Below are 10,085 nucleotides of genomic sequence, written 5' to 3'. Positions count from 1 at the left end.
CCGAGCGGACAATGCGAGAGGAGTTCCGAGGGGGCGGCCCGGGCGCCCCGCGCGGCGGGAGGCCACGTGGAAGATGAGTTAGGTCTGCTGAAACCTAACATCTCAAAGGGCCTGTCTGCTCAGGGCCGGGGAGAATTTCCTCCGGTCCAGAGAGACCAGCAGCCGTTGGTTAAGAGGCGCACCGCGTGTGTGTTTGGGTTCTTTTCTACTTCGGATTTGAATCTCTGCCGTCACTTGTGGAATTTCCACAGGCCTGTCTTTTTGTAAACAGGTCGCTCTGGGATTCCCCACCCAGCCTCCCGCCTTGGCCTCTGCTTCCAGCTCGACCCTGTCTAGTCTCCATCGAGATTCATCCCCTCTCCCCTCCCTTCTCTTCTTCCTTCTCTTCCATATACACAGTTTTGCTCCCTTTGCACTTCCTCTAATGTGTGCATGTCCTGCAGTTTTCTCCCTTCTAATTGGCGCCTGCGTTGGGTTCCCCTGCCCTTTCCTATGTGTCGATTTTATTTCAATCTCTCACAATCTCGCCCCCCCCCCATTCTTTCTTTCCGTTGTTTTCTTTCACAGGCAACTATATTTGCGTGATTTTTTTTTCTTCCCACTGGTGAAGGTTGTTTCACCTTAAGGACTCAAGGGTTCCTGTGGGAACACCAAGAGGATTTCATTGCATTAAAAAAAAAAATTCTTTATTGTTGGAAGTATTACATATGTCTCCTTTTCCCCCCATTGACCTCTCCCCGGCCACTCCCCAGCACATGCCTCAACCCCCTACTGTCTGTGTCCATGGGTTATGCTTATATGCGTGCATACAAGCCCTTTGGTTGATCTCTTACCCTCCCCACTCCCACCCTTCCCCTGCCTTCCCTTTCATTGCATTTTATCTCGGGGCACTGTCAGGCAGTTCCATGTCCACAGAGTCTGGGCTAGCCAGAGTTTTATACTTATATGTATGTCAGACCATCCTAGCTGAAGAAATCCCAAAGTTCTGTAGTGTCTTGGGTGCTGGGCTGCTTGCTTACAATAAAAAGGCATGCAGGAAAAGAGGGGTGGGAGGGCATTTTCAAGTTAGGTCTCTGAATATGGATCTCACACACACTTACTTTAAAGCAAATTTTTGAGCTTACAGTATTTGAAAGTCAGGGCACTGGCATCTTTCAGTCACCCATGAAGTGCCATCGCCTTGGTCATCTTCTTGCACTCGTTCCCATCTGTGGAATGAATATGTCACCACTTGGTTCTTTCCTCTGAGTCTGGTCTGGAGAGCAAAGTACAACCCTTTATCAGAAATAACTCTTAGACTTGGGACCTGAAGAAAAGGCAGGCCAAAGAAAAGGAAAGAAAAAGAAAGGAAGGAAGGAAGGAAGGAAGGAAGGAAGGAAGGAAGGAAAGGAAGGAAGGAAGGAAGGAAGGAAGGAAGGAAGGAAGGAAGAAAGAAAAGAAAAGAGAGAGGAAAAAAAAGAGAGAAAGAAAGAAGCCAGTCAAAAGAATGGTTAAAATTTTACCAAAAAGCATACCTTTTGTGGCCAAAATGTTTGGAGGTGAGAATGAATGTGAGTGGCTATATGTGAGGTAGGAGTGGGGGTGGCGCAATCATTACACACTTCCAGGAGGCCTTGGCTTTGCCAGGGCTGACCCTCAGGTTGGGTGGGGCCTGAACATAGCACACATCACATTTCTATGCAGGTGACATTGGAAATAAACTCGGTGCAGCCTTGACAGAGAAAAAAGCAGCCAGCGTCCGGAGGAGAGGAAGAGTCCCCTGACGGAGGAGAGGGGACTGGAGGGTCACTGGCAGGCTGGCCTTTTCCAGCAGCAGCTGTGGATTGGGGGGCTTTCCTCCATCCTGCCACCACTGCCGCCTGCCTGCGTTACTAAACCCACTTTCTTCCAGTCAGGGCCTCGATTGAAGGCAGATCAAGAGCAAGCTACAGATCATGAGTAATCCTATTTGCATAAACCATGCTCACATCCTTCAAAAAATTATTAAGGATTTGGGGGCCCAAAGGTTGGGTCCAACCACCAGGGTTAAGACTCAAAAATAATATAATCATTTATTGCAATTTATTTAATGCTAGGGACTCTGCTATGACCTTTTTTTTTAAATATATATTTTATTGATTTTTTACAGAGAGGAAGGGAGAGGGATAGAGAGTTAGAAACATCGATGAGAGAGAAACATCGATCAGCTGCCTCCTGCACACTCCCCACTGGGGACATGCCTGCAACCAAGGTACATGCCCTTGACCGGAATCAAACCTGGGACCTTTGAGTCTGCAGGCCGACGCTCTATCCACTGAGCCAAACCGGTTAGGGCTGCTATGACCTTTAATACTGTATCTCATTTAATCTTCACAACAAGACTCTGAGGCAGATATAACTACTCACATTTTACACATCAGAAAACCAATACACAGAGTAGTGGCTAAGAGTGTATTTGCCCAAGGTCACAGGTTAGTGAGTGGTAGACCAGGACTCAAGCCCTACTCTAGCTTCAAAGCCTAGTTTATAATCTCCTCTTGGAGATTTATTTGTGCTGAACAATTTCAAATACTGTAAGTAAGGGGAGGAGATAACGGCTGTCCTCAGCTATGAGGATCTGAGAATCCATCCTGAGGTGGGGGAGACTTGGGCATCGATCCCTGTGTGCCACACAGAGCCTGGGTCTGTGTTTATGAGTGTCTGCACAAGTCTGCACAGAGTCACTATGACAGTCACCTTTGTCCCTTAGGAAATTGGTTCCGGTCCTTCTAAGGAAAACCTGTCAACCTAAAAGAGCAAAGCTTCCTTGAGAGGACAAACACTCCACCCTAAACTTTGCCATCAAGGTTGGGGAACAAACCTCCACTCACTGGGGACAGAAGACTTGGCTCTTTACAACAGCAAGAGGGCACAGCCATTTTCAGGAACAGCTCCAGTAGCAGCATCTGTCAGCAGGGATGAGGCAGGCCCTGGGCAGGGGCACAGTGGTCAAATAGAAGGGGAGGGGGGAGAGTTAGGTTGCAGTGGGAGGGGCCTTGATTAGAGACAGGATGACAACAGAGATGAGCCAACTCTAGGCCAGCTGGCATCAGAAGAGTCCCAGACACGAACAGGGCTCAGTGTAGACATCCACAGGCTGGAAGTGCTTGCCTAGGAGGGAGAGAATTAGTCTTTTAAGAGCAAAGGCTCTGGATCCAGACTTCCTGGGTTCAAATCCTGTCTTCATCCTTTCCCACCACTATGACTTTAGACAAGTCAATGAACTCTCCTGTGCCTCTGTTTTCTTTTCTGAAAAATGGGGATGATAATGCTTTATAGAGCTGTGGTAGGGTTAAAGGTAAGAACGTATACAAAGCACTTAGAACAGTCCCTGGCGTGTGGTTAGTCTTTTCTCAGTGTAAGCTGTTATGATAATCATCCAACTTGACACAGGGTGAACTCCCTGGAACTGGCAGGGGATTCCCACTTCAGGTGTGCACTCCTCCAATAAGAAAATGAAGCAAAACCAGGCAACAAAAAGACTGATGGAGTTAGATCTCCAGCAAAAGACTGGAAAGAAGTTTAAGCAAAGCATAAGACCCTTAATTCCACCCCACTCCACCCCATCCCCCTGACTTTCCTACTGAAAGGGCTTGAAATGATTCCACGGAATGAACAGCAGTGTGGGGGAGTGAGCCAAGCATTTGACTAGGTACTAGGTGAGTTAACTATAAGTTGTGACCTTGAGTAAGACACTTAATTTCTCTGAGCCTAAATTTCCACATCTATAAAATGAGTAGGAGTGGTGTGTGTGTGTGTGTGTGTGTGTGTGTGTGTGTGTGTTGGGGGGGGAGGGTGCGTCTTCCCATCATCTCCCCCTTTCTTCTGGGAACTGTTTCTCTCCCATTCGCCTACTATTGGGACCTCCGTTTTCTTACATGATGCCACCTCCCTGGCCATAATTGACATGTGACCCAAACTGGGCCAATCAGAGTGCTTCCATGAGATTTTTATTTTTGTTGTTGGATCTGGGAAAAGATAGTCAGCAACTCTGAGTAGAATAGGTGGAGTGGGGGCTCAGGACCACTTGGCAGTCCTGTCTCCACCAGGTGAAGTCTAAGAAGATTACATACAGTGAAAAGCAGAGATAAGAGACCAATCATTCTGGTGGCATTTGGATCAGGTGTCTCTGAGACGCATGTGTACCCTGCATTGCCTTCAGTTAAATGAGACACTCAGATTGATTCCAATGATTCTCCTTTTCCCCTAAACTGGTTCAAGTTTGTTTTCTTGGGTCACTTGCAACTGCCAAATCCCTGAGTATACAGATTAGTTTATTTATAAAATTCCCCCCCTTTAACTCTAAAGGACTATGCTTTTATACAAGAAGTAAATGAATGATGTTCAAGTAAGGCTATGTCTCTGAACTTTGGGTTGCTGTGTGGAATAATCAAAGCCTTTTTAAAAAAAAATAAAATAAAAGAGAGAGAGAGAGAGAGAGCCCTCATCTAACTTACTTAAAAGTGCAGAATAGGTTCAAGACTATTTATAGCTTTTTATTATATCTAAATGAAAGAAATAAATAGGTCAAGAGCTGGTGTTTTGGTGAACTGTGAGGAAATCAGCCATTAAATTATAAAGAATTGATTTCAAAACTGTTGACTTGGTGACCTGGTTTTGAAATTGAATCCATTTTTTTCCCGATACCCAGTATAACACAAGAGGGAAATTAGTTAACTTTGGCTTGATGAAGACCAAGAATTTAGAAAGACTTGGTCACAGTGTGGCTATTTTAGCCTAATTTCCTAGTCTGTCTGCACTACCTTGTTAGCATTGAGTGAGTGAAATCTTTTCTTTCTACTCTAACTCATCCATCGGTCTGTGTATTATTAAAAATAACTTACATTTTAACTTTCAACAAATAAATATTTTTTATTTTGGCTTCTTGATCACTAATATTTCAATATATAAAATTTTGTACTTTTGCCCATGGTAAAATAACTCAGGAATGTCTAGTACCGATAAATCTTTCTATTTATAATGACTCTCAATATTAAATTTAAAAAGAATGCCTATGTGTCTATACTTATATCTGTAACTGTGTTTTAGTCTTCTCAGTCTACTGTAGTTAATTCTTGATAATTAATGGTATGAGAGATGGTGCTTTCATAGTGTTAATTGAAATCCATAGAAAATTATAAGATCTCATTTTTTTGCTAATATTGTCATTTTAATCTCCTCCCCGGAAAAAAAAAAAACTTAAACCAGAGCTCATATGTATAGTAATAAAACTATTTTGAGAGACTTTTACAGACTCTCTTAACCCACTTTTATTATTATTATTTTTTAAATTAAATATATTTTTATTGATTTCAGAGAGGGAGAGAGATAGAAACATCAATGATGACAGAGAATCACCGATCTGCTGCCTTCTGCACGCCCCACAATGCGATCGGAGCCTGCAACCCGGGCATGTGCCCTGACCGGGAATTGAATCCTGACCTGCTGGTTCATTGGTTGATGCTCAACCACTGAGCCACACCCGGCTGAGCCCACTTTTATTTTTTAGTTGAAGACCTTCCAAAATGTAAAATCATAGGTAAGTGAGAAGTGAGAAGAGGTAAGGAGGCTGGAGCTTGTACAAACCACTACTGATATTAATACATTTGAGTAACAAAACATTGGTTATAGACCCAGAATATCATGGCACCTAATGACTGGGCCTGACTCCTGAGGTCAACTCCTAGTGAAAGGTCTGAGCCATGTATCTGGAATGATTTTCACTTTATTCCCACTTACTAACCTTTCCTGTTGGGGAACTCTGAACCCACGGCCCACTGAATTGGGCGATGCAGTGTACAGTCTCACCCATACACACTACAACCCTGTCGTCCTCTTCTTTGTCCCTTGCCTTTTCCCACTTTACACTCCTACTCAGGCACCTCCTTGCCCTGCCCACCTGTCCACCTGGTCTTGACTACAAAATATCCTGCCTTAGTTGACTATTTCTGTCCTGATGTCTTGATACCACCTCATTATAATTAGAGGGCTATTGATAGTCGGTTTCCTAGGAGACAGAGGGTGGGTGGAGTCTGTGCAGGGAGTGCTTCTGGACGTGTGGCTGATCTTGGCTTTTAATCTTCTTTCACTCTGATTATTGTGTGAGGCCACTAGTGCCGATCAGTCGTGCCTGCTCTTGGTACAGTTCCTGTTTTGGCAGGGGCCAATTTGGCTAACTCTCAGTTCCCTTTATCCACCTTTCCTCCTCACACAGCTGGAGAGAAATACCCAGCTCTACCTGACAGAAATATACTTATAGAAGACATGAAACCACTGTACACATCTACAGAGTTATACACCTTCACCTTATAGATACATATTTAATAGAGGAATGTGTAGCAATAGTGGCTCTATTGGTTCAAGCCAAGCATCAGAAGGCTAACTAAGCATCAATAAACGAACACAGTGATGTGTAAGCGACGAGCTGCAAACCCTGCACAGGTGGATGAATTCAGAATAGTGTGTAAAATGTATTTTTTGTTACATCCAATCACTACAACCTTAGTCAATGAGTACTGCAACTTGGTATAGACCTCTGGACAACTTGCTGGAAATATGTTAAATACTAAAGAAGTTACATCTAATACTACAATATGGATAGGTGGATAGCCAGGTTAAGTAATCTGATGATACTACCTAGGGAACTGTCTACAATTTTATTGTTACTGGGAGACTTTGCTTTGTAATCACTGTTCATTTCTTTAGTCCTGCTTTGAATCTCTTCAACTGCACAACTAAATTATCAGGAATTTGAAGGTGTAACATGAGCACAAAGGCAGTGAATTATTAGAACAACTGTGATTGATCATGTGGTATGAACTAAGAACATCTAAGGTCAAGAAAAATAGCATTAAGGTTGATGAAGAGAGGCAGGGAAAGCGGAGACTCTGACAGGCCTTAGGTGAACACCACTGTAGATCTAGTCAAAGCAATGAGAATGGACATGCAGATGAAAGTCCCAGACCCAGCAGGGAAGGCTCCCTAACCTATCGTGAGAGTGAGGACTGTATCTGAGAAATTACTCATGCATTCATTTTAAAAATTCAATCAATAAATGTTTACCGGACACCTAGGATATGCCAGGTAATGTGTCCTGGGAGAGAGAGATACAAATACACGGTCCCTGAGTTGTTATTCCCATCAGAAAGAAGGACAAAATAAAATGAATAGAGAAAACAATGACAGGTGCTGACGTGTTATGGATCTGAGATAGAGCCTGGTGTGTTTGGGAGGACTCTCTTTCCAGAGGGACCTGGGAAGGCTGCTCTGAGGACACCAAGACTTTCCAATGTTTATTTCCCTCATCAGCTCTTCGCAGCCAGCAGTACAGCCTCTGAGGTTACAGGGAGACTTCAGGGAGAGAAAGCTGTGCGCTGCTCTGTATGAAGTAAGCTCTTTCTAGTTTTCAAATAAATGAAGAATGGTATGGAATTGCCACTGAGGTATAGAATAACTTAATGAGCGGAGCTCACAGTCTCTCAGAGATGAAAGAAGGAAAGTCTGTTACTGAAGAGAACCCAGAGTGGGCACGTCAAAGAGGAAGAGGAGGGGACTTCAAATATTATCAGAAAGTAGAACACCTTGTAGGGATTACAGGGGAGCAAAATCCAGCAGATAAATTACTGCGCATCTACTATGTGTCAGGCACTGTTGGAGATCAGATACCAATGATGAAGCATGAATTAGCCCCCCGCCTGCTAGCAGGGGTCAGGCCTGAGTGCCATAGAAGGCAGCTGAGCACCAGAAGCCCAGATTGGGCGCCCAGACAGCCCAGTGCAATCAGTGGGAGAGTTGAAGCAATGGGAAGCTGAGAAAAGAAAGAAGTAAGATCACTTTTTCAAAACCGTAGGTTTGACTTGAGGACACCAGCCACCAAGACTGATACCTTCTATCAAGAGTATCCAGGTAATTCCTCTTGTTCGGCCTTCCTGTTTGTGGAATGACCTGCTGGCTTTCATCTGGCTTCCCATGCAGGTCTGCATAAAGGGAGAGACATTCAAGCAGCAAGTGTGAGTCTATGGTAACCTTCTGGGGGATTCAGATTTCTTATTTCAAATTCAAGTTAAACAACAGCAAATGCTGCTGAGGATGTAGAGCAACAGGAACTCTCATTCATTGCTGGTAGGAATGCAAAATGGTACGGCCACTTTGGAAGACAGTTTCTTATCAAATTAAACATCTTCTTACCATGTGATCCAGCAATCTTGCTCCTTGGTATTTACCCAGATGAGTTCAAAACTTATGTCCACACAAAAACTTGCACATGAATGTTTATAGCAGCTTTATTCATACTTGCCCAAACTTGGATGAAACCAAGGTATCCTCCAGTAGGTGAATGGATAAGAAAATTTTGGTACATCAGTGCTAAAAAGAAATGAGCTAACAAGTCATGAGAAGACACAGCAGAAGCTTAATGCACATTACTGATGTCGACAACCTGGAGGGACTACAGACTGCATTCTGTCTTTCCATTAGACTGTAAGCTCCATGAGGGCCGGCATTTCTGTCTGTTTTGTTCACTGTTCTATTTCAGAACCTAAAACTGGTCTTATCCAGCACATAGTGGAACAAATGCTCAATAAATAGTGGTTGATCAACTAACCGTTTTTATGACACATCTCCTGAGCAGGCCATAAGCTCCTTAAACATAATTAAGGGCCCCCTAATGTCCCATGCAGCACCTGGCAGCACATGTGGCAGATGACCAAGTGGACCCTGGGGAGTGGCTGTCTTTCTAGTATCCTGACCCCGACACCCTTTGACACCACCCCCACCACACAGGGCTCCTTTTATCTCTTATTTGCCCACAACTTGCGGACCTGCTTACACCCTAACGGCAATGCAGTCTGGATGGATGACAAGCTGGTGTCCTGTAAAGAAGGAGCATCTAAAACTCAGTTCAGTAAGGATACCACTCCCAGGTAGCTATGTAGGCAGGCCTGAAAAATAAAGTCACTTATGGGGCCAGGATCATGCTAGATTTCTCCCTTTGTAAAACAAAGCAGATGGTGTCTGCCTTGCAAAGTTATTGTAAGAATCGGGCACGCTGAATGTGACCCATTTGTGGTGATGCCTGTGCATAGTATGTGCCCAATAAGTGAGGGTTTTTAGATGATGAAGTAGGGTCAGTACTGCCTCCCACCCCATCCAGTGCAGCAGCAATGTCAATGGTAATGATATGTGATTCATTTTAAAGCCCAAGGTCACGTGGCCACCTTACCTGCCGCCAGTTCTAAGGACACAGTTATTTCTGAGGATGGCAAGACCTTGCCAAGACCCACTCAGGCATTTCATGTAGCTCATTTCCTTCCTCATCCAGCAGCGTCAATGACTTTAGACATTAAACATTAGAAGAATGTGTCTGTGTCATACTTTAAAACTGATTAGGAACGGGGCCAAAAATAACGTCAAAAGAATTCCCCAGTTTCCAGATACTAGCCGGTGCTGTGAGCTGTTCTAATACCGCAGTTTACTGGTAAAACAGGAGGTGCTGCCATCTTTCCTGGAGGAGTGAACTCTCCTCTTTACACGTGGAGAGAAGGTGTTGTCTCTACCACTGGTGAACCAAGTCACTGACCACCCCGTGGAAGCCCACATTCTGACACCACCTGACTTCTCCTCTGAGAGTTTTATGTTTCCTTCCCTCCCTTTTGCATTTCCAAATTTCCCCTCCAATGATGACTTCTGTTTGGCTCCTCTCTATTATTTCACCTTCCTGTTTGCCTACCTTTTCCTTTTGTTATTTTATTTTTTCCCATCACCTTTTATCCTCACTATACCCTGCTCCACTTCCACCCACCCCCCAATCACCACACTGTTGTCTGTGTCCATGAGTTCTTGCTCTTTTTTTTCTTTTCAATCTCTCCATCCCTCAGCTTGCTTCCTGCGCGCCCCCCCCCCACCCCCGCAGCTGTCAGCCTGCTCTCTATCTATGAGTCTGTCTCTATTTTGCTTGTTAGTTCAGTTTGTTCATTAGATTCCACATATGAGTGAAATCATATGGTACTTGTATTTCTCTGACTGGCTTATTCTTTTCTTTTTTCTCTTATTACCTCCCTCCCGCCCCC

The 10,085-nt window shown here is 44.2% G+C and overlaps 1 long non-coding RNA gene across 1 annotated transcript in view; it reads left to right on the top strand.

Moving 5' to 3' along the window:
• Window positions 1-10,085, top strand: part of LOC106724472 — a 21,597-nt gene that overhangs the window by 5,496 nt on the left and 6,016 nt on the right. Inside the window, exon 2 of the long non-coding RNA XR_001360276.1 lies at window positions 5,814-5,819. This is a non-coding gene — a long non-coding RNA (uncharacterized LOC106724472). The remainder of the gene's footprint in view (window positions 1-5,813; window positions 5,820-10,085) is intronic.

This window comes from Myotis brandtii, unplaced genomic scaffold (assembly GCF_000412655.1).
Source record: "Myotis brandtii unplaced genomic scaffold, ASM41265v1 scaffold84, whole genome shotgun sequence".
Lineage (NCBI taxonomy): Eukaryota > Metazoa > Chordata > Mammalia > Chiroptera > Vespertilionidae > Myotis > Myotis brandtii.
Note: the sequence above shows the minus strand (reverse complement) of the source record. Positions and strands in the feature narration are given on the sequence as shown.